Source organism: Centropristis striata, chromosome 18, assembly GCF_030273125.1.
Source record: "Centropristis striata isolate RG_2023a ecotype Rhode Island chromosome 18, C.striata_1.0, whole genome shotgun sequence".
In the NCBI taxonomy this organism is placed as follows: Eukaryota; Metazoa; Chordata; class Actinopteri; order Perciformes; family Serranidae; genus Centropristis; species Centropristis striata.
This window is the reverse complement of record NC_081534.1, coordinates 10,420,595-10,441,729: the sequence shown is the minus strand read 5'-3', so window position 1 is coordinate 10,441,729 and position 21,135 is coordinate 10,420,595. Positions and strand designations below refer to the sequence as shown.

Below are 21,135 nucleotides of genomic sequence, written 5' to 3'. Positions count from 1 at the left end.
GTGAGAATCTGATGTCTAATACCAGGATAATCTTGTATTAAGTAACAGGTGTGTTTGAATATATAAATCGGATCTAATCATGTGTAATTCATATGCTATTGATCTATATGTGGCATGTCTGTGGCTGGGTTCTGAAACATACAGTCACAATTCAAAACATCTGAAATATTCAGCTGCTGTAAGCATGCAGCTGTGCCCATTATAACAAAGTATTTTTTTGAAGTCTATCTCCCCTCTCTGACAGATATCTATTAAAAGCTTCTGCTGACGTCAAAAGTGTCCGCCATCTTGGCGAGAGCTGCACTGCTTTCCCCCCCATTGAAGAAGAAGTGAGGAGGAATCAGCCGACGCGCAGTGCCTTTGCAGCATCCCAGTCATATACAGAGAGAGGCTGGTATCGGTTAGCTGTTGATATACGCAGACATTTCCTCCCATACTGACTGCGGGACACCGACAACAGGCACAGGTAAGACTCGAGACGTTTTCTACTCGATTTTTTAAAACATTTATATTAACAAAGCGGTGTTTTCTCTGTACAGTGAACCAGCAGGTTTGAATTATTCTTAAAACCAGAGCGTTGGATTTCGGATTTCTGCCTGAATGATGCTTTTCATGATTTTGGGTTTCATCTTGTTTGGGAAAATAGCGGATAATGTGCAGCATGGTTAATGGGAAGAGCAGGGCTAAGGGAGGAAAGGAGGAAGCGAAGAAGCGTGACCTCCCGGGCGATAAATCTCAAACGCGCAGTGGATTGCTGAGAGGATGCGGTGCGGTATAATGCGTATATTCAATGTGGGCGTTTTTCAACATTTCAGCACCTTGGACAGCGCCAGAGCAGGGAACCACACCGATGAGGTGAAGTGAATCTCTCCGCAGGTCCATTTTGTGTCTAAACACCGCAGTATGAACCAATCAATACTCAGGGCCATTTTGGATGCGATTTCTTTTTTAAAATCAGTGTCGTGGCTGACTGAGAACCTCATCTATCACCTCAAAGCTGGGAGACGCAGCAGGTAGACTGCTGATGTCGCAGCAAGATGGTGAATCATGAACAACAAGCAACATCTGTCGCGCTCATGTAAGCCAGAGAAAAAAAACAGCATCCCTGCTGATTTGAAAAGTGGAGTCGGGGTGATTGCGGTGTATGTGGTCTGATGAAGAGGATGTTATAGTAAACTGCGCCATGGTGAAAGTCGGTGGGAGGAGGGTAGCAGATACAAACAGGAGGGGAGGGGAGGCATGATCCAGCTCCATGAATGCGTCGCTCCCCCTTTTATTTCTTTCTTTACGCAGTGTCTTTGCATCACAAAATCTCTTTTTACGTGAATTTACGTGACCGTGGCATGGGGGGAAATATCCTGCTGGTGTGACAGTGGGTGGGCGGGGAGGGAAGGGGTTTAATGGGGTAGAAGATAGCCGGGGAGGACCACGGTGAAACCCGCACTATGACACCCACCCCTGCACCCCCGTCCCTCTGGAGCCATTCATCCAGCCGTCTCCGAGGAGACGCACATCACTGTCAAAGAGCCCCGCACGCGCTGTCTATCAATCACGCACGCCGCATAAAGACTGTCTGCTAATATGGCAAAAGCACTCCACATGCGCAAGTGTGTACCCGTTTGGAGAGCTGCGTCTTTAAGCTATGACAAAAGTGTGAGATTGCTTTCAAATGAGCTATATTTGAAAAGCACGCAGGCCGGTTTTCCCCCCTGCGTGCGTCTGTGCGTGCCAATTACTATCTTATATGTGATGATGAACTGCAAAAATGAAATAATGGAAGACTTGGTGGATTCCTGCAGGTTTGGGTGAGAAACAATAGTCGATGTCTAGGTTTTGTGTGTTGGACTGACGCCCCTGTGCTGCCTGTCACGCACACAATACCATGGCTGCTGTGAGAGCTACCCGAGCCTCTTGATGCAGAAATAGAGAGGATTGTTGGTTATCCTGAGGTTTGTCGATGCGGCAGATTAGATAATGAAGTTGATCACCTGGAATCATTTCATCTTACCACACATGGCAGTAGGCTGGCTGATGGTCACCCACAGACACCTGAGGGTTGATTGAATATTTGTCACTCTGAGCTCTGTGGCATGATGAAGTGCTCACATTCCTTTAGTTAGTTTGTTCTGATTTGAAATTACCTTAAAAATGACAGATTTTATTGTCGCAAACAAATATGAGTTTATTTCCAACGGAAGAATAGCCCGCATGCTTTGGACACTGACAGCTGTGTATTCATTACAATGGCAGATTATAGCCTGCAGTATATAGAGAGCACAGTAAAGCCCCTAAGGATGCTCCAGTTGCCATGACCGCTATACCATGTCGCGTTATGCGGCGTGCACTGTTTGGACTGCAGAGAGGGAGAGAGACAGAAACAGGGAGGGGGTGGCGGTGGGGGAGGGAGGGAGAGAGTGGGGTGTCAGGCCTATGCTGCACACACAGTGAAGGGGCTGCTCTCCCTATAAATGGTGACTCACAACACCATCACCATCCACTGATTGTTTCTCAGAAACACCCTGGCCATTGTTCATTTCACATGGGTGCTTTTACGCCTGTCGGTTTTGTGCTGCTCTGAAACGGAACTAAAGGCTCAGTGATCGATGCTGGCCAACAGTGAGCTGGCTGCGCATTGCGTGTTTTGGTGCAGGTACAGGTCTTACTTGTTTGCTATATCTAGAAGCTCCTTTTCGGATGAATCTTTCTGATTCTTGCTCAAATCTTCAAGTGCTCATCATTCCATAAGTATGCAAAAGTCTAAAAAATGCAAAGCAACATTATTCTTTCTGGAGTTTTTATGGTTTGAAAGGTCTTTAACCAGCCCAACCACTCTCCTCAACTCTATGTATGCATAAACAACCAACACATACAACAGCCACTCTCACATAACACGTAAATAACATGAGTCCGACCATCACATTCTTAGTTAGACCTTTCTCGAGCTGAGATGATGATCTGAAAATCTTTGTATATGTAAACCTTCACATATCAAACCTTAAGTATTGTTTCATATGTCACACTAGCAGTCATTTGGGTAAACATTTGTTGCGTATTTTGCATGTCTCATTTCAGGAGCCATGTTTCCCTCTACATAATGATTGATAACCCAGCAAGGCCAGGCGCACAATGACAGAAAAGCTGTTTACATTTGGGCTGGAGATAGAAAACAACTGTACCTGCCCAAATCAGAGAAAGAGAAGCATCCACCATTCTTTGTTCAAGGGCATTTTTAAAGTGCCCTTGAGCAAAGAACTAGACCACTGCCCGCTCTTCTGTAAAGTCCTATTTGGGAGTGTGAACTGAAAACTCTACTGCAGTTTTTTCTCGCCGTCACAGTGCAGTTCAGGTTTGATCTGCATGACAAACAAAATCATCCTCGTGGATTCAGCCGAGCTTGTTCTGCTGCTGTCGCATTAGTAAGTCTGAGATGTCCCAAATAAAACCCTGTGGTGGTTAAATAAGCTGTTCTTTCTGTCTTTTTCTGAATAGTAATTCTCGGTTCAGAGGAGACATGGCTATTTTAGGGTAGGGATTGTGTCTGGTTCTTGGAGACATCATAACATCATAATCATTATTATATTTTCTCTAGAGTCACCATGAAGTGGAAGAGAACGTTTTATAATCATGATTTAAAATCTTTACCCTTTTTTTTTTTTTTTTTTTACTTAACCAGGTGGTCAGCACATCACAAGTCTGCTCCTGTTTTCATCACAATATCTGACTTTAGGTTTAGGTGCTTTACTCTCAAAAAGATAAATTCACAGAGCTGTATTTAGAAACTGTGCCTTTAAACTAGCTGTCAGAACATCAGTAAGGTTGTGATGTTAGAACCGTACCATATATAGGTAGAGAGTGCTGCCACAATGACATTACAGTCATTCCCCGGCTGCAATGATGGTGCAGAGATCCAGAGAGCACAGATGTGGAAGAATCAGACAGGCACAGATATATTCAGACAGCCAGTATGAGAAAAATAATCTGTTTTTTGAACATTAAAGTATGGAAATATAAACTATTCGAAGCCCAAAATACAAGTATCATTTTAACAATGAGCTAAATATATCCCCTTTAAAGGAAAAGTTTGACATTGTGAGAAAAAGGCTTATTAGCTTACTTGTTGAGTGTTAGATGAGAAAATAAATATGAAGCTGCTTCTATCAACTGGTTAACTTAGATTAGATTGGATTTATTTGCACTATAACAAAAAGAGCAGAAACACAGCAAAAAGAAAAAAGAAGCAAATTGACATTTAACCCCCCTCTTACATTTTTTTTTACCTCAGTAAGCATTAACCAAATACAAAAGTCATGTAATCAACAAAAGTAAACAAACAAACAAAGCTAAATATGCTTAGCTTAGCACAAGGACTGTGAACGGTGTAAGTTTTGTTTTACAAAATCCAGAACATAATTTTTGGTTTGTACTACTGTGGAATGCTTGATATAATTATGATAACTTATCATATTTTTTAATGGATTGAACAAACAAGACATGAGGTGACATTAGGTGGGATTCCAAAAAAGTTGGGATGCTGTGAAAATGTGATAAAAACAGAATTCAATGATTTGCAAATCCTTTGTGACCTACATTCACTTGAATACAGTAATAAACCAAGACATCTTATGAAATCAAACTGTGAAACTGTTTTTTTCTCAGCATATACACTCATTCTGAATTTGACACACTATATATTCACGTTTTATACAGCATCACAACTTTTTTGGAAACAGGGTTGCAAGCTAAATGGCTGCAGGTTGTAGCTTCATATCTAGCAGACAATAAGTTCCCAAAATGTCCAACTATCCTGTTTTCTTTTCCTGATTTAGCAGAAAAACTGAATCCAGTCTGAAGTTTTGTGAAGAAGGCAGAGAGTGTTTATTTCTTCCACGTGAGAGTGAGATTTATGAGAGCAATGGCTGAGTGGCAGCAAAAATAGCACGTCAGGGTGAAAGGCAGGGTTGAGCTTTTTTCTGTCCAGTCAGCCCTCGCGGGACAACCTCTCACTTTCTCAGAGACACTCTGCATGTGAACAAAAACAGAAACAAAATGGCTGCCCCAGAGGCCTCAGAGCTGTGACGAAGCAATGAGAAAGACTGTAGTGGTGCATTGCTCCGTAAAAATTATCATAGAAATAATTATCTTTAACCATGAGACAGCAGGTTGTTGCATTTATTAGTTTTTATTAGAAAGAGACAGTGTTCTTGGTTTTCTGTCTTTTCACTTATTGGGTTTGGGTTTTTTAAACTTTTTTTTTTAACTAGAAGGATCAGGCATTATGTAGGGTAGTTCAATAGTTATTTGTGGAGATAGGTCACAGATATAAGCAGCGTATTTTAGTTGTCAAGACTCTTTTCAGTGCTTGCCCAAAAGCCTGACTCGTCTAAATTTAGTTTTATTTATGTTACCTCAGTTGGGCCTCCTCACAGATGGGATGTGACAGTTACAGAAAGTTGATATCAGCTCCCAAGTGATGCTCACGCTTTTGAAGCTTTTCTGGAACTGAAAATTAAAAAAAAAAAACCCTCTTCTATCATTTTACCTTTTAAAACCCCATTTGTGAGACAGTTATGTGTGAGACCATTCCACTGCGCTGTCAGGTACTGTCATCATTCTGCCATCTGTCCTCTCCCGCTCTCAAAGGGTTAGATTATTATTCTTTTGATTGATGAAAGGAATTTGGGGAGGGAAAGTGATTAGAAACAGAGGGAATGAGAGAATGGAGAGCTTAATATAAGCGAGAGAAAGTGCAGAATGGAGAAGAAATTGCCTTCAATACAGATAGTTGCTGGCCTGAAATCAGATATACCTTATATAACAAATACCCATTAACTTTGGGTCTCAGATTTTACTACGGCAAGCTGATATTTTGGAGTACAGTCACTTCTATGCGTGCGTGTGTAGGATATGATGCATCCGGCTCAAGTTTCACATTGATCTGTAGCTGCAAACATATCACTTTCACTGCAGCATTAGCCATCTTTGCTTCTATTATATACTAAAGCTTCTATTTCCACAATAAAAGCATGTATAGACATTTTATCCCTGCATCAGTGAAGCATAAAGTCACCAATTAATCTGCTCGGGTCAACATGAATACGCCCTCCGCCCTCTACATTACATGGCATTGTGTGCTCAGGTGCAGGGACAATACCACTGTATCAGTCTTGTGCAAACATGACACTGTGCGGACTGTAGCGACGATTTTCATTCAAAGATCACTGGAGTGTTATGTGGCGTTTCTTTGGTGATGTTGTTGCTTTAGGTCGGGTAATTTATGATGCTGCAGTGCAGACGAGCGAGATTGTTGGTGCGGGTTAGCCTCTGCAATGCTTTATAAACAGGAGGGTTTGTATAGGGTAGAGGATATAGATTCATGTGATGGGAAGTTTGTCACAACTTCATTATACAGCACACATACTGCAGTACAGTGTAATGACTGCATGCATTAGAGGGCATAATGGCATGCATGGTGTGATGCATTATGCATTGACTTTGTAATGGATTTGTTTTTAGCTTCACGGCTACAACACAGATATTAAACCTGTCAGTTTGATTAGTTTATAAAAAATGTTTTAATTGTTCTGCACACTGGAGGTGAACATTGCCCTCTGCACCATTTACTGTATACCATAGCTAATGACTGCCTTTAGAAAAATGTTGTACCATCCTAAACATGACATGAAATGCATGCATTATATTTTTATCTTCCACTGTCCATTTCAATACTTTACTACTGTACTCGGCCTAGGGCGGCGCCATATCCGATATATTTAGGCTGAACATCGATATACGATATATATATCTCAATATTTTTTATCGCAAAGTGAGAGCAAATGTTCAGTCAAAGTCAAATACGACATGTCACAAGTAGTTTTATTGAAACCGTTTATTTAAGTTAACATAAATACTGTATAACAACAGGAGAACCTTTTGTTAAAATCAAAGCTCCATAAAGTGCACATTTAAATAAAAAAAATATCTTACATAAAAATAGCTTATGAAATAAAATCTTTTTCTGAAATAAATAAATTTATTTGAGAAAAGAATAACCAACATTACAAAAGAACTAAATATGACAAAGTAGTAGTATAGAAATGCTGCCTAGTGAGGGCAGCATTTAAGAAACTGAATTATATGATATATGCGATATGGTCTAATTCCATATCACATTTAAAATATATCGATGTATTTTTTTACATCAATATATCACCCAGCCCTAACTCGGTCTCTGCTTCTGCCAGTGACTGCTTGTATAAAGCTTCTGGTTGCATGGCAACTCTGTCACCAAGGCTAGTGTTAGGTAAAGTTTTGGTGGATTACTTGCAACTGCATTTTTTTACTGTGCGGCCCTCAGTCATATGCTTGGATCATAAACTGGCACTGTGTCAAACTTTGAACTCCCCTGATGTTGACACTCAATTATGATTATTCTGTGAAACCATTAAGTCATTTTGAAGGAAAATGAATGAATAAAATGTAACTTCTGCCCTTTTTCTACATCTTCTTAGATAATAAAACTGAATGTCTTTGGTTTTTGGACCACATATCAAAGAAGGCGACACACATTGAACTGCACATTGTGATGGGCATTTGTTATTATTATTTTATACCTTTTCTATATTAAAAAAACAATTGATGAATAAAATAATATATATTTCTAACATCCATCTCTACAATGCATTATTATCTGCTCATACCACTGTATAATTACTATCAGAACTCAAAAATATTCATAATGCTTTATAGCAATTATCACAATACATTAGAAAGCATTTTATAATGACTAAGAAGGGCCATAATCTCATAATTGTTCATACATAGATATATTATTTTTGCTTTTGGTATATAGAAATATGAATATTTATGAGTTCTTATAACTGTAATTATAAGCTTAGTATGTATATACACAGTGGCTCAAAAAGTTGGATTATAATTTTTTTTTACCTCTTTCCATGAGGTGATTGCGACAATGTAATTTGCAAGTGTATATCTTCTTCAAACTTGCTAAATCAATCTCTTAAAAACGTATCACAATGAAAATGAAACCACTATTAACAGAGCATTGTGTCTGAAAACAAAATTATTCCAACTTTATGGGTGAGCGTGTACTTTGTTCTGCATATGGATGATGGTTAAGCATTTTCCAAAGTTTATTTTATTTTATTTTTTTATTATTTCACAGTTCTTCAGTGGTTTGGAGAGATAAAGAAGTGAAATTAGATTTTTATGACGAGTGTATTCTGTCAGAAGGTATGTCTCATCCTCTGGCTGCACCTAATTGCCTGTCTTTGTTTTTAGACAAAGACTTCTCAAAAATCAAACAGGCTCTTGTGTGACACTGCAGTGGCCTGGCTGCTGAGGCCCGTGGCCGAGGGTGAAGTAGACACTTTATAGCACTGCATGTGCCCTGTCGGACTGTGAAATAAATGTCTGGGACTGCAGTGTCATGTCATAATCCCCAACAGTACAAATATGCTCCTTTCCAAACAACTGTGACCAAAGGACTAATGAAAGACTATTGAATATTGATCAGGGCATAACAGGTCATTAGTCTGTTACTTTAGCGTTGCCAGAACATCAGGAATTCTGCCTTTGGCTGGCTTGAACATTTCCTGCCTGGGATTCCATCAAACATGTAGATATAAAAAGGACATCTGCTGCGTTTTTCACCCAGAGAGCCTTCGATCTCTCCACCCTGACGTTTATTGCCTCGTAAAACACGAGAGGTTGTGCTTCTAATTCAAAACAGGCTGCAGAGGCCTGTACTGAAATTGCTTGTTTGATTGTTGGTCATATCTTCATCTGCACCGCCACCCCCTTTAAACCCCTCACCCACTCTCACACTTATTCTCCTTCCAGCTTTACGGCCAGAATCAGCCCATGAGCACCCCTCCCTGTCATGTTGTGCTTGTCAAATCGGCCGCGAGCAGCCAAAACGTCTTCTGTAATAGCCACATGGTAATAAATGCAGCTCTGGGTGCTCCCATGGGTGGGCAAATGTTCAGCCAGGACCCTTTTTACCATACCAGACCATAGAGGTGACTGTGAGCACGGGGCTGAAGGGCATTGCTCATATTCAGTGTGCTACGCTGTGCATACTGAATTATGGCCTTATTTTCTCTCCTTTTCATCCTTGTGTGTGCACTCTGTTCTTCTCTTCCTCATACAGGAGCTTAAAATAAACACCTCAGTCTACACCACTGAGATGCTCTTGTCTCCCCATCTATTGTCCCCTCTTCACTTGTTTTTGAGGAGACGAACGCGGGTTGATAAGGCGCCAAGCAGCTCAGGACCAATAAGGAGAGGGATGGGGGCGGGGGGCAGTCGGTCTTAAATCACCAGGCTTGCCCTTGTCTTCACCCTTAGTCTATCTGGTCTCTATTAGGAAATGCAGCAGCAACGACACCTTTGAGATACAATAAATTGGATCATTGCTGGGCCCAGGGGAGGCGCAGGAGGGGCAACCACTCCTTTGGTGCCCCCATGTTAAAGAATGCAGCAAAAGTGCCCCCTTGGGTGCCCCAATGGTAAAAAAAACATATTCCTAATGAGTGGTGTAAAACAGAATGCATCAAATTCAGAATTGAAAAAAAGTTTACCAGTTTCAACATTAAATAGATTGTCTTTTTACAGTTTCGACTTGAATCCAACTATGAAAAAAAAACGATTAGGAAATGATGGCATTCTATTTTATTTGTATTTTAAACAATTTTAGCATTTTAATTATTTCTTTTGGAATTGTGGTTGTAAATAATACATGGTAAAGTAGCATTTAGGGTGCTCTGAAATTGAAAAAAAAAAACATGATGAAGTGACCTGTAGGGTGTTCTGCCAGTGGAGAACACACAATAAAGTTATTATAGAGAAACATGATAAATTCTCCTTTGGCTGCGGCTTTAAAATTAAGTAGAGGTAATGCACTGGCATACATGCTAGAAAAGTTTCTGTGCACTGAAGCGCCACCATATTTTTAATTTTTTCCCCTGCCCCTCAGACAGCGACTGAATGGATGGTGATATAGTTTTCACCTCAGTGCTGCATGATAATGGAGGACCTGTACAGCAGTATTTACAGCAACATAAACACAGGTCATCATGTGGTCAGAGTGAGTGGTCACTTTGGTGGAATAGAGTTTAAGAGAAACAGTGTGTAATAGGAATACCAAGTGTGTAACCTCCCATCAATGAAAACATGTGTCATGTGACACCACAGTTTACGCTACTGCACATTGTGGTTGAAGAAGCTGTTACCAGTTTGTCCTCGCCATTGACGGTGAATGTGGTTTTGAGATATAGGGAGTTACAGTTTACTGCTTTCTGGAAGTGTCAGTGTTATATGACACGTATCGTCATTGATGGGAGGTTACTCACTTGGTCTTCCAGTCATCTCCCACACTGACTGCACCAGAGCCTGTAAATAGCTGAGTGAACAGCCACAGGCATAGTTAGGATATGTCTTATATGATTTACTCATGTGTTGTGTAACATGCCTTGTAGGATACTATGAACAGATCACATTTGAATGTCTCTGAACATTGAGAACACAGCATGTGGAGTCCTCACCTACCCAGTGGTTATAGTGTATCATACAGTAGGGGATTTATTAATTCCCTCTGCCTATTGACAATAAAATCCTCAAAAACACATCAACAGAACATCAATAAGTATTACGTTTCAGGCAAATGTTTTGTTCATGATGTTATCATGCCATAGGCAGACTCAAAGCATTATCAATCATTAGTCTAATACTGTATGTTTAGCTCATTTTCTAGACAATATTTATCGAAAATGCTTTTTTGCACTTTTTTATTTTATACTCACAATGAACAGAGTATGTGGCGAAACTGAAGTCTAATTAATTTGAACAGTTTGGTCCGACCAAATAACTGTACATGTTTTCTACTTTCTGTAACTCACATTTGGAGACTGGTTTTAGTTTTAGTTCATGTATATATAATATATTGTAGTATACACATTTTTCCAATTTACTGACTAATGGTTTGGTTAATAAATTGTAAAAAAAAATAATGATAATAATTAAAAAATAGAAGAAAAAAAATGACCAATCAAATCACCAACAGTCCAAAATATATATTCAGTTTATTATTATAGAAGACAAAGAAAATTAGTGGATCCCTGCCTGTCTGTACACAACAGCAGCTCTATGTGACTATAGTTAAATCATTACAATGTTATATTTTTTCAAAATGTATTGTTGATCTTGATTGCTAGTTTCACGTCTTCTTCAATAAATCATTATGTTCATTTTGTAAATGATGGTCCCATTTAGAGTAAAATAGATGATTAAGCAGAATATGCTTCAGTGCGAGGCTACCTTATGATTGACAGCCTTAGTAACCGTCAACAAACCAATTGGTGATGTCACGCTGACTATAACTATACAGTCCTGTTTTGCTCTCTGTTCTATGTCACCTGACTTCTTCTTTTGCTTCCTTCATAAATACTATGGCCACTAGAGATCACCACTTTAGAAAAAAAAATCAATAAATATGGGTCGTAATAAGCTGCTTACACAGATGACTTAGATTTTTTTGTGGGTGAGGACGGTCTGCCATTTTTGGTAAGTCTGTTAATATGCTAACATTAGACTGACTTACCATCCGACCTGCCCGACACACTGACATTCCCGTCATGTCAAAAATGAAATGAAAAAAAAAATCATCAAAATACTTTCCGACTAATTTCCTATAGATCAATGAGTAGACAAGCTCATGCACCTCTAGTTCATTTTTCATTCTTAAATGTGGATTTAAATGTCTGGAGCTACCATGGAGATGTGCTTCACCTCTTTTGAAGTGTTATTCTCAGTTTGGAACAGGCAGCCTGCATTGTTATGATCCTTCACCTCCTGCGCTTTAGCCATGTGTTTCTGAGATGGTTACAGTGAGGCTAGATGAATAAGTGATGGGGTCTTGGTCTTCTTAGGTCAATAATGCATGGCATTCTTTCTAGAGTGGGCCACTGTTAGCTCCTCTGTGGAGAAAGAGCTCCAGCTGTAGTGACACTTGGGCTTACTGTGTAATGTTACATCACTGTTGTTATTCAGGCTCATCGTGGTTCTTGGAAGGGTAGTGTCATCTTGCCGGCATTGGTTGTACACTTCCAGATAGAAGAAGCATTTTAGGGTACACTTTTATTGTTCTTTGGAGCCCCTCAACTGTAGTCAAATGATAAATTAGCTTTGTTAATTTAAAAACAAACCAAACCACTCATTTTACTTCAGTGCTTTTTGTACGGAGCGATTAATGCTGCACCAGGTGAAGAGTTCAAGTAACCTTTACAATTAAGTCGTTTAACGCAACAAGATTTATTTTTTCACAAGGCAAGTCACATCTGTTACTGTGGTAGATGTGGCCAGATGACCCAACTAGATAACCTTCAAATCCATTTATTGTTGTATGAATGCAGAATTAATTCAGCTCTGAGTTTGTGCATATCATTTCATCTTAAGTTTCTGCAGCAGAGCAGAAAACAAGACTCACAGCTCACATCCCACAGCCTGATAGATATTTATAAAATATGTGCCTAACTGTATCAATCTCACCCGAGTGATTTTTCCATATAATTTTATTTCTATCAAAGATTTCTAATCAAAAAGACAAAGAAGAATGTTGGATGCAGGGACAGAGATGGAGCATCTGAAAGCAAACAAAATGGCAGCTACACACTTAGAGCAGGAGAAGAGACACACACAACTTGATGTGTATGAAATAGCAGAAAACAAAGATCTATTGTCTCTCCTGCCACAAACCACATCAAACCCTTACAGTGTCTTACAGCCGTGGTCATTTTAATTCACATCAATAAGACTTGCATAATGAGTCTTCAGATAAAACCATAAAAGGGCTGTTTTGTAGCAAAAACAGCACAAAAGTAACAGAAATAGCCTTGTAAGATTTTCTATAAACCACATAAAAATGGAAAGGGGTAATATTTTCTATCCTGACGCTGCCAGATGGTTTGTTACACAGAACCATCTGAGAAGGAAACTGGTTGAAAAAGGGCAGACACTGCTAAAAACTACTTGGCAGGTGATTGGATGAACCATCTGTCCATCGCAGTATAGTTACCGTCGCCTTATTGTTTTGAACGTCACCTTGTGTCTTTACTGATTGTCACACAGACCTAAACCAGATGCATCTCAATGAATTAGAATATCATAGAAAAGTGAATTTATGTCAGTATCCAATTCAAAAAGTGGAAAAAACACATTATATAGATCCATTACACACAGAATGAAACATTTCATGTCTTAATTGATTTAATTTCTTCTAATTATAATGATTATGGCTTACATTTAATGAAGACCTACAACTCAGTGTCTCAATTTTTTTTGAATATTTCAAAAGACCAATTTTAAAAAGTATGTTTAATATGGAAATGTTGGCCTCTGAAAAGTATGTCCATCTATATGCAGTCAATACTTGGTTGGGGCTGTTTAACTTGAACTACTGGAAATGGACTTTTCCTAATTATTCTTTACTAATTCATTGAGATGCACCTGTATAGTCGCCAGTAGCTCCTCACAGCATCCCGATTGGTAGTAAAATAGGATGGATTTATGATCTGGTGATCTTGTGATATCGCAAGAATTCAGATGCAGTGCAGAGTTAAATATTCTCAGCATTATAAAATACATCACTGCTGATAGGGCATGACATGTACTACACCTGTAAGGTGTATACTACAATTGACCTATGGCTAAGCCACACCCCCAAACGCGATGAGCCAATCACAGTGCGCATAGCTAACTCAATACACTCGGACATTCTCTGCTTCCACATCCATTGAAATGCATTGGAGTTAGTCCGTTTTCAATCGTTTTTATGTGTTTTTTGTTGAGATTTTAAGTTTAAAATGGTCAAACGGTGTGTATGGGGTACATGCAACTCTGACACAAGGTATAGCCCAATAATATGGGAGCAGTAACCCGGTTCCCTATGGCAGTGATTCCCAACCGCTGTTCCGCGGCCGTAAGAAATCAATATCTATCAGTATCAAATCCAGCGACTCCGTCTTAACGAGCGCTAAAGAGGTCGGCCTGCTTGTTAACAAGAGCCTCTTGTTAACGAGCCGGCCTACCTCGTTAGCGGCAATTAGCTACAGTTAGCTCTGTAGCAGTACAGTGTGTATGTGCTGCTGCTGCAGGAGGTGTTCACTTAGCGATCTCTGTTTGTTTACAACAAGCACCGGAATGAGCGGTGTCAGTGGGGTGAAAAGACGAGTGAAAACCTCTAACCTGTTATGAAGGCCCTTTTGGTGACTTCGAGATGATATTTCATTTTTCTGTCTCCAAAAGTGATTAATTGCCTCCTGTGAAATTTCTCTGACTGTCACAGCTGCCATAGCGCCCGTCACCGAATGTTGACAGTTTGTCCGAGTGAGTGGAGGGGGCGGGGCTTAGCCATAGGTGAATTAGAGCTGCAATGATGAATTGAACAATCAATTAGTCGATTAAGAGGAAAATAATCACCAGCAATCTTAATAGTCCATTAAAGTTTAAAGTAATTTTGTGTTTTCATGCTTTCGATATGGATATTTCCTGCCGTTCTCTGTTTTATTATATTAAAGTGAATATTTTTGTGTTTTTCACTGATCAAACTACACATATAAATAAATAATCTACTACTTTTAATTTATTTTATTTAATCAACCAAACAATATAATCACCAAATTAAATGATAATGAAAATAATTGTTTGTTGCAGCCCTAACTATAAAACACTATTTTTCAATCTTACTGTGAGATTCAGTCAAATACTTAAAGCTAAATGACTGAATTTGGCTAAGGCGGCAGGTGTGGTCCAGTCCATGTTTTCTTTTTTTAATACTTAAAAAGAAAAGAAGAAGAAAGAGACATGGACAAAAGAGGGAGAATATGCAGGACAGAGGAGAGGAGGGATATGGAAGACGAGAGGAGGAAAATAAATGAGAAAGTGTTATGATGGAGGAGAAAGTGGGGGCTGGTAATATTCTCCAGGTACAATGTGATTGGACAGGGTATGAAATATGCTGTCCTCAGGGGTGGAATGTGTGGGGAATAGAAATAAGGACATCTTCATATCTTACGTTATTGCTCCCATGGTGTTTGTACTGCAGGTCACACCTGAGGAAGTAAACATATGATGGTGGCTGGATAGAGAGCTGGAAGGATGTATGTTCCTGGAAACATGCACGGAGTCATTGTTTGCTACAGAGTGTTATACAGTACTGAAATGCAGGTATTTAGCCGCGTTTTATTGTGTGAGGCCTTACTTCAATGCCTTGAAATCTGTAACAACTGTCACACTAGTCATACATCACATTTTATAGCATCTTTTCTCATGCTATGAATTAAATCACACTGCTAATCAGCAGACCTTGCACTGCAACAGTCCTTGGGGCAGCATGTGTGTAATAACGTGTGTATGTTCCTGCATATATAGTACTTAGACGAGTTTATGTGTTTAGTGCAATGGGCTACAGCCAAGTTGTGTATTTTTAATTATGTAGAGGTGATTTTTTTCCTGTTGTTTTTTATTACCTTCCTGTTGACTTGGAGTCAAAAGGTCACATTGTGACTGTCACAGTGTCAGCGTCATGTGTTACGCATGACGGAAAACTGATGTGTGTGTGTGTGTGACAGTGTGTGACACACAGTGGCAGACGCTCAAAGATAGAGTTGTTTAAAATGGACTTTGTCTTTGTCAGTTGTCACCAGCAGCATAGATTTGAGATGGTACAGGGTATTGTGCACAGTATGTATCGTCTTACCGCCCAGCCCTCTATGGCCCTACTCTACAGTACGTCCTAATTGGCTCAGTAGGCTATTATCATTTATTAAGATGTCAGCTAGATCTCACCAGGGAGCTTCAAAAATCCTTAGGCAGCTACCTCTAGTGGCTGTAGTCATTATGATGTAAACAAAGGAAGAAGGCAGGTAACGTAGTATAAAGACAGATAAAGACTAACAAAGTCCGGGAGCCAGACCCAGGATTCTACTCTTCATGTGAAGCAAGCAGCAACCTCCAGGGCCAAAAGTGCCAAAAACTGCAGTTCCCAGAAAGGACACTTGAGGCTGTCTACAAAAAGGAGTCAATCCCCATAGACTCCCACATCTAAAATGCCCAACTTTACATAAGAAATAAACAAATATATTATATGTTATATATACCATCCTCTGTTGACTATAATAGTTCCACTCAGAACTGGTGGAAACATGGGTGGTATGCTCAATAGCACCAAGGTTCCAAGAATCCTGTAAGGAGTAGGTTCAAGAACCACAGCATTTTGGTAGAAAAGGGGTATAATATGGGCGTCATCATGTCCACATTTTATACAGTCTATGTGTGAAACCCTTATTTTAAGTTTTATACACAACTTACATTTTGTACGTAACATATTTAACTTATGTCACGTAACCCAACACGTGGGTGTTTTCTGCCAGATGTGTGGCAGATGTCTTGTGGACATGAATGAGTTACTAACCCAAGGGATTCAGTCAGTGGATAGCATTTCTTATACTGGCAGATGAAAAGCAACATGCAATACATTAGTGTGTAAAGATCAAGGAGAATATGCACAACAGGATTGCTGAAGTGTGATTACAAGATAAAGTGATTACTGTCACTGATAAAATTAAGTAATTTAGTTTCATAAGTAAAGCAATTACTCATTTGAGTGGGCAATGTATTAGTTCCTAATTACATCTGGTTTGTAGCAGCAACTAGACATAAAAAAGATTGATTACTTGTTTGAATAGTGCATAGGTCATAAAAGTGTGCCTGCATGGCAGTTGATTAATATTTTTATGTCCTTGCAAAAGCATATTATATTTAAAGATATGTTTAATGTTATTATTAATATTGGACATGCAAACTAGAGGTACAAAACAGCACAGATAAACATCCAGATTAAATATTCCTGGTTTGTCTGGTCATAAATGTATTTTTAACCCCAAAATGCTGACAGTCTTTCAGTGATTAGTTAAAAATTAAAAGTGTCTCTCAAGTGGGCTGGCCAACATTTAATCAAACAGGAATCTCCAGATAAATGAGTGTGCATTAGGAGGGAACATTTTATGGATGAAGAGCCAGCCTGTTGGTTAAAGATTCTGTAACTGAGGTCATCAGATCGATCCTTGCAATGGTATCTTTCAAAGCCATTTAACTCTGGTCTTTTATCATTGCATTCATGCTGTTGGGCTGTTTGTAATTTTTTTAATGGCATTTATTTATATCAAGTAGCAACCTTGAACTTTCAAAATTCAAGCCAATTCTGAAATGCTTTAATCCTGCATTCTTTCTAATGGCCAGCAGGGGCAACTTCTCTGATTGAAAAGATCATAGAAGATTATGATCTCAATCACAAGTGCCAAGTGTTATATGTAATATTACGTTTATTTTGTAAGTTATGGTTCTATTTAGTGTAAAATAGTATTTAATTAAAAAAAAAAAAAGTTCACAAACCAATGGGTGACTTCATGGTAGCTAAGTCCGCCTCTTTTATAAAGCATAAGATTTCATTTGAAGAACCAGAAGCAGCAACAATCGTTGTGAAAGACATATCAGTAAAATGTGTCTAAATCCATTGATTTATTAGCTTTTTCCAGACACTATCTCATAGTCTACTTCAGCCGAAAGCTCTGTGAAAATCCTTGTTAGCGAATTGAGTTTAGAATATTTTGCCACACATATATCCAAGGCTAAGGAGAATTTTCCAAGCTTGTATGTCAAACAGAATTTAGAAAAAAACAAGCTACTTAAGATCTATTCTTTTTAAGCTACATGTTTGTTTAATGAATAATAAATAACAATCTTTTTCATAAATGTGAACAACTCCTTACTAGAAAGTAATTGTTTCTACTGTCAAACAAAGAATGCTTCTCCTGAGGCTTATGCTCTGGTGAATATTATCAAAAATTCTTTACTTTAACTGTAATATTATGTGACCCTGAAACATGCATACTGATAATGCTTTGATCATAAAAGCGTGTTATTACATAAACGCTGATCCACCACTGTTTTGCACAATTTCTTGAGAAAACCTGATGATGAACTTGTTCCAGTGCCGGAGCAGGCAAAATGTGAAGCTTGTAATTGAGACATAAAGTAAAAGGTCAGTGTGGCCTGTTAAAACTAATTGCCTGAATTTAGTTACGTAACCAGACAGGCAGGCCGTGATGATCTCTCTTCCTTCAGTGAGTCGTTGTGCAGAGTGCTTTGGAATCTGACTCGATTCAGACATTAAGCACTGCACTGCACGGTCTGATTGGAGGTTTATATAACCCAACATGGCCGCTGCTGTTGTGAAGCAGTGCAGGAGAGCGAAAGGAAAGAAGAGAGGAAGAGAAGTCAGAGCAGGGAGAGATGAAATAAACATGATGCATAAATATAACTAACTAAACATAAACATAGGATCTTTGACTGTGTGTAACCTGGCTTCTGAATGAATGCTATAATAAAAACAAGCCTGTAAACGGTGCAGGACTTAATCATTATGATGCAGCTGTTGATCTGAGGACGTATACATGACTGAATCCATCTGCTGAGATGAATGCAGATGAATCTATATACCGCCCTGGGAGGCTTTAATGATTCAGACCATGACGTGCTGGGATATTGCCTTGGCAGTAAAAAATGGCTTCATATCCTGTGTATGTGCCGCGAGTGTGTGGCCAGCAGATGTTGTTGTGAACATCTCTGGACACACAAGTGGGTGAAGCAAACACAGAGGGTACAGCAGGACCTCCGAGGCAGAATATCAACCAGACTGCTCGCTCAGTCACCAAGATGAGACATGTCCAGGTGGGCCAAGCCGTCTGTCCGAGATGATACACAGACTCTCACTCCTTACTTGACGAGTGTTTGCCTGATGTCTTGCTCCTGTGTTAAGATTTTAGATTTAGTTTTTTGTCGTAGAGATCACTGAGGATCTTTTGATTGTGGTCGATGACTTCATGAGTTTCATTTTTTCTGTGTTGGTGCTATTTTGGTTAGTTGTCTTTAGCTTTTTTAGTGTAATGGATGGACCTTCACTTATATAGCGCTTTTCTTGTCGTTTTGCGACCACTCAAAGCGATTTACACTACAGACTGCGCTCATTCACCCATTCACACTGGTGGCAGAGGCTACCCTAAACGGTCCCACCTGCCACCATTGGGAATTCATTCTCACACCGATGAACACAGCATCGGGAGCAATTTGGGGTTCAGTATCTTGTTCAAGGATACTTCGACATGTAGGCTGCCATGGTCTGGGATCGAACCACCAACCTTCCGATGGGCAACCCGCTTTACCAACTGAGCCGCAGCCACCCTTGAATGAATCATTACAATTCATTCATTCAGAAAAATGTTTGTTCACTGAATCCTTCAGTGCCTGACCTGAGCTCCAAATGTGCAGATAGTTTTAGGAAGTGATTCAGTTGAGTTTATCCACCAAAAGGATTTGTTATTTTGAATGAATCATTTGTGAACAACAAAAATGCTAGTGGTCTTATGAACACACTTAATTACATTAAAGACAATGATTTCTACATGGTAGATTTGGGAGATCGTCTTTAATCTGTGTGTCTTGTAAAACGGCATATAGGAAAAAAGCATACACTCCATTCCTTTTTCAACGGTTGCAAAAGGATCATCCAGCCTATGGTCCTTCATCCTCCCACTCATCTAACAGCAGACCTATGTGAAAATCATATCGCTTCATCACCAGAAAAAAAACAGATCAACATTTTTTGCAGAAATGTAAAATGCCAAAAGTTTTTGCTGGTGACTGGGCTGGACTTCCCACCAATGCCAATCAGTATGTGAGTCTGACCATACACTTTGCTTTAAATAGGTTAGGTTGTTTTATATTCAGGGATAAAAAAAAACACGACCTTCCAAAATAAAAGGCCAATAGAGCCTCTAAACTTACCAGTGGTCATATCATATTTTAATCATTTATGAAACTTTGCAAGACACATATTTTTGTTTACATGACAGTATGCTGCTTTGTATTTCAACCTAACAGCCAATGATTCATCATTATTCTCCCCTGGGTAGTAAAAGCCATTATTGTAGCAGGATTTTGACTGAGCCAGAAAACTGTGGGAAGGAATTATATTTGATTATTAAGGGGTTTAAATCATTTGGATGCTAGTTTGTTGGGATGTCTTGTAGCCTTATATTCCTCTGCAAACATCAGTCGCCCGATTTGTTCCCATTCATTCCCCAACAAACAAACACTGCTGCTGCAGCTTCTTAATCCTTCATTATGCAGCCTGCAACTGTAAGGAGACTTGAGAGATAGAAGCTCCAATTCCTCCATTTCCTTCGGCCCATGCAAATCGCATTCCCCTGGCCTGAAAAGTGAATCAAATGCAGAAGCACCAGAAACCTGCAATAACCAGCAGGGGGCGTCAGATTTAATAGAAATCATTGAAAATTGACCCTACTTCTCTTGATTTACTACTTCAGTGAATGTTTTCCCAATGAGTTTATGGTCTCAGTTGTTAGTTTCAAGTCTCCTTCAATGTAGCATTGTGTTCATTTTGAAATGATGATCCCAGATAGAGTAAAATAGATAATGAAGCAGGGAATGCTTTGGCTTTGGCTTTCAGAGGCTGCTATCCATGGCGAGTTGAATCTAGTGGGTAGGGTTATGATGGATGTATTTAAAATAAAAAGGAGAATAACAGGAAAATATTAGGAGGAATTTAGATTCATTATTTATTAATTGGTCTGAGTTTGTCTGAAATAAGTCATAACACAATTAGCAAATGTACCATAAGTATGCGTTTCTAGAAACATACTGTTTTTGGCTCAAGTTTTGGTCAACACTGGCCTGTCTGAGCCTGAAATTCTTCTGCAAACATTGTCTGCCTGCTGCCACTGTTTTTTTTTTTCAATCCTCCATTTGCTAGTAGCAGCCGTTCCAAGTATTGTCATTGCTAAGAGATGTACAGGAAGGAGAGACCGTTATTGTATGATGCTGTGAATTGGAATTCCGTCATTACTAAACCATATTAGGAAGCTGTCTTTTAATCTTGTTGACTTTCCAAATGACAGTAGCCTGCTTATTTCTATTTCAGTGGTCAAATTATTCAAGTTATTATCCATTGTACTGAGACTGTTTATGTCTCATCCTTCCTTA

General features: G+C 39.2%; 1 protein-coding gene across 1 annotated transcript in view; it reads left to right on the top strand.

Annotated features, from left to right (window-relative positions):
* Positions 1 to 305: 305 nt before the first annotated feature.
* snap25a (synaptosome associated protein 25a) overlaps positions 306 to 21,135 on the top strand; it is a 46,558-nt gene continuing 25,728 nt past the window's right edge. Inside the window, exon 1 of the mRNA XM_059355746.1 lies at positions 306 to 466. The gene's annotated coding sequence lies outside the window, so the exon portion shown is untranslated. The remainder of the gene's footprint in view (positions 467 to 21,135) is intronic.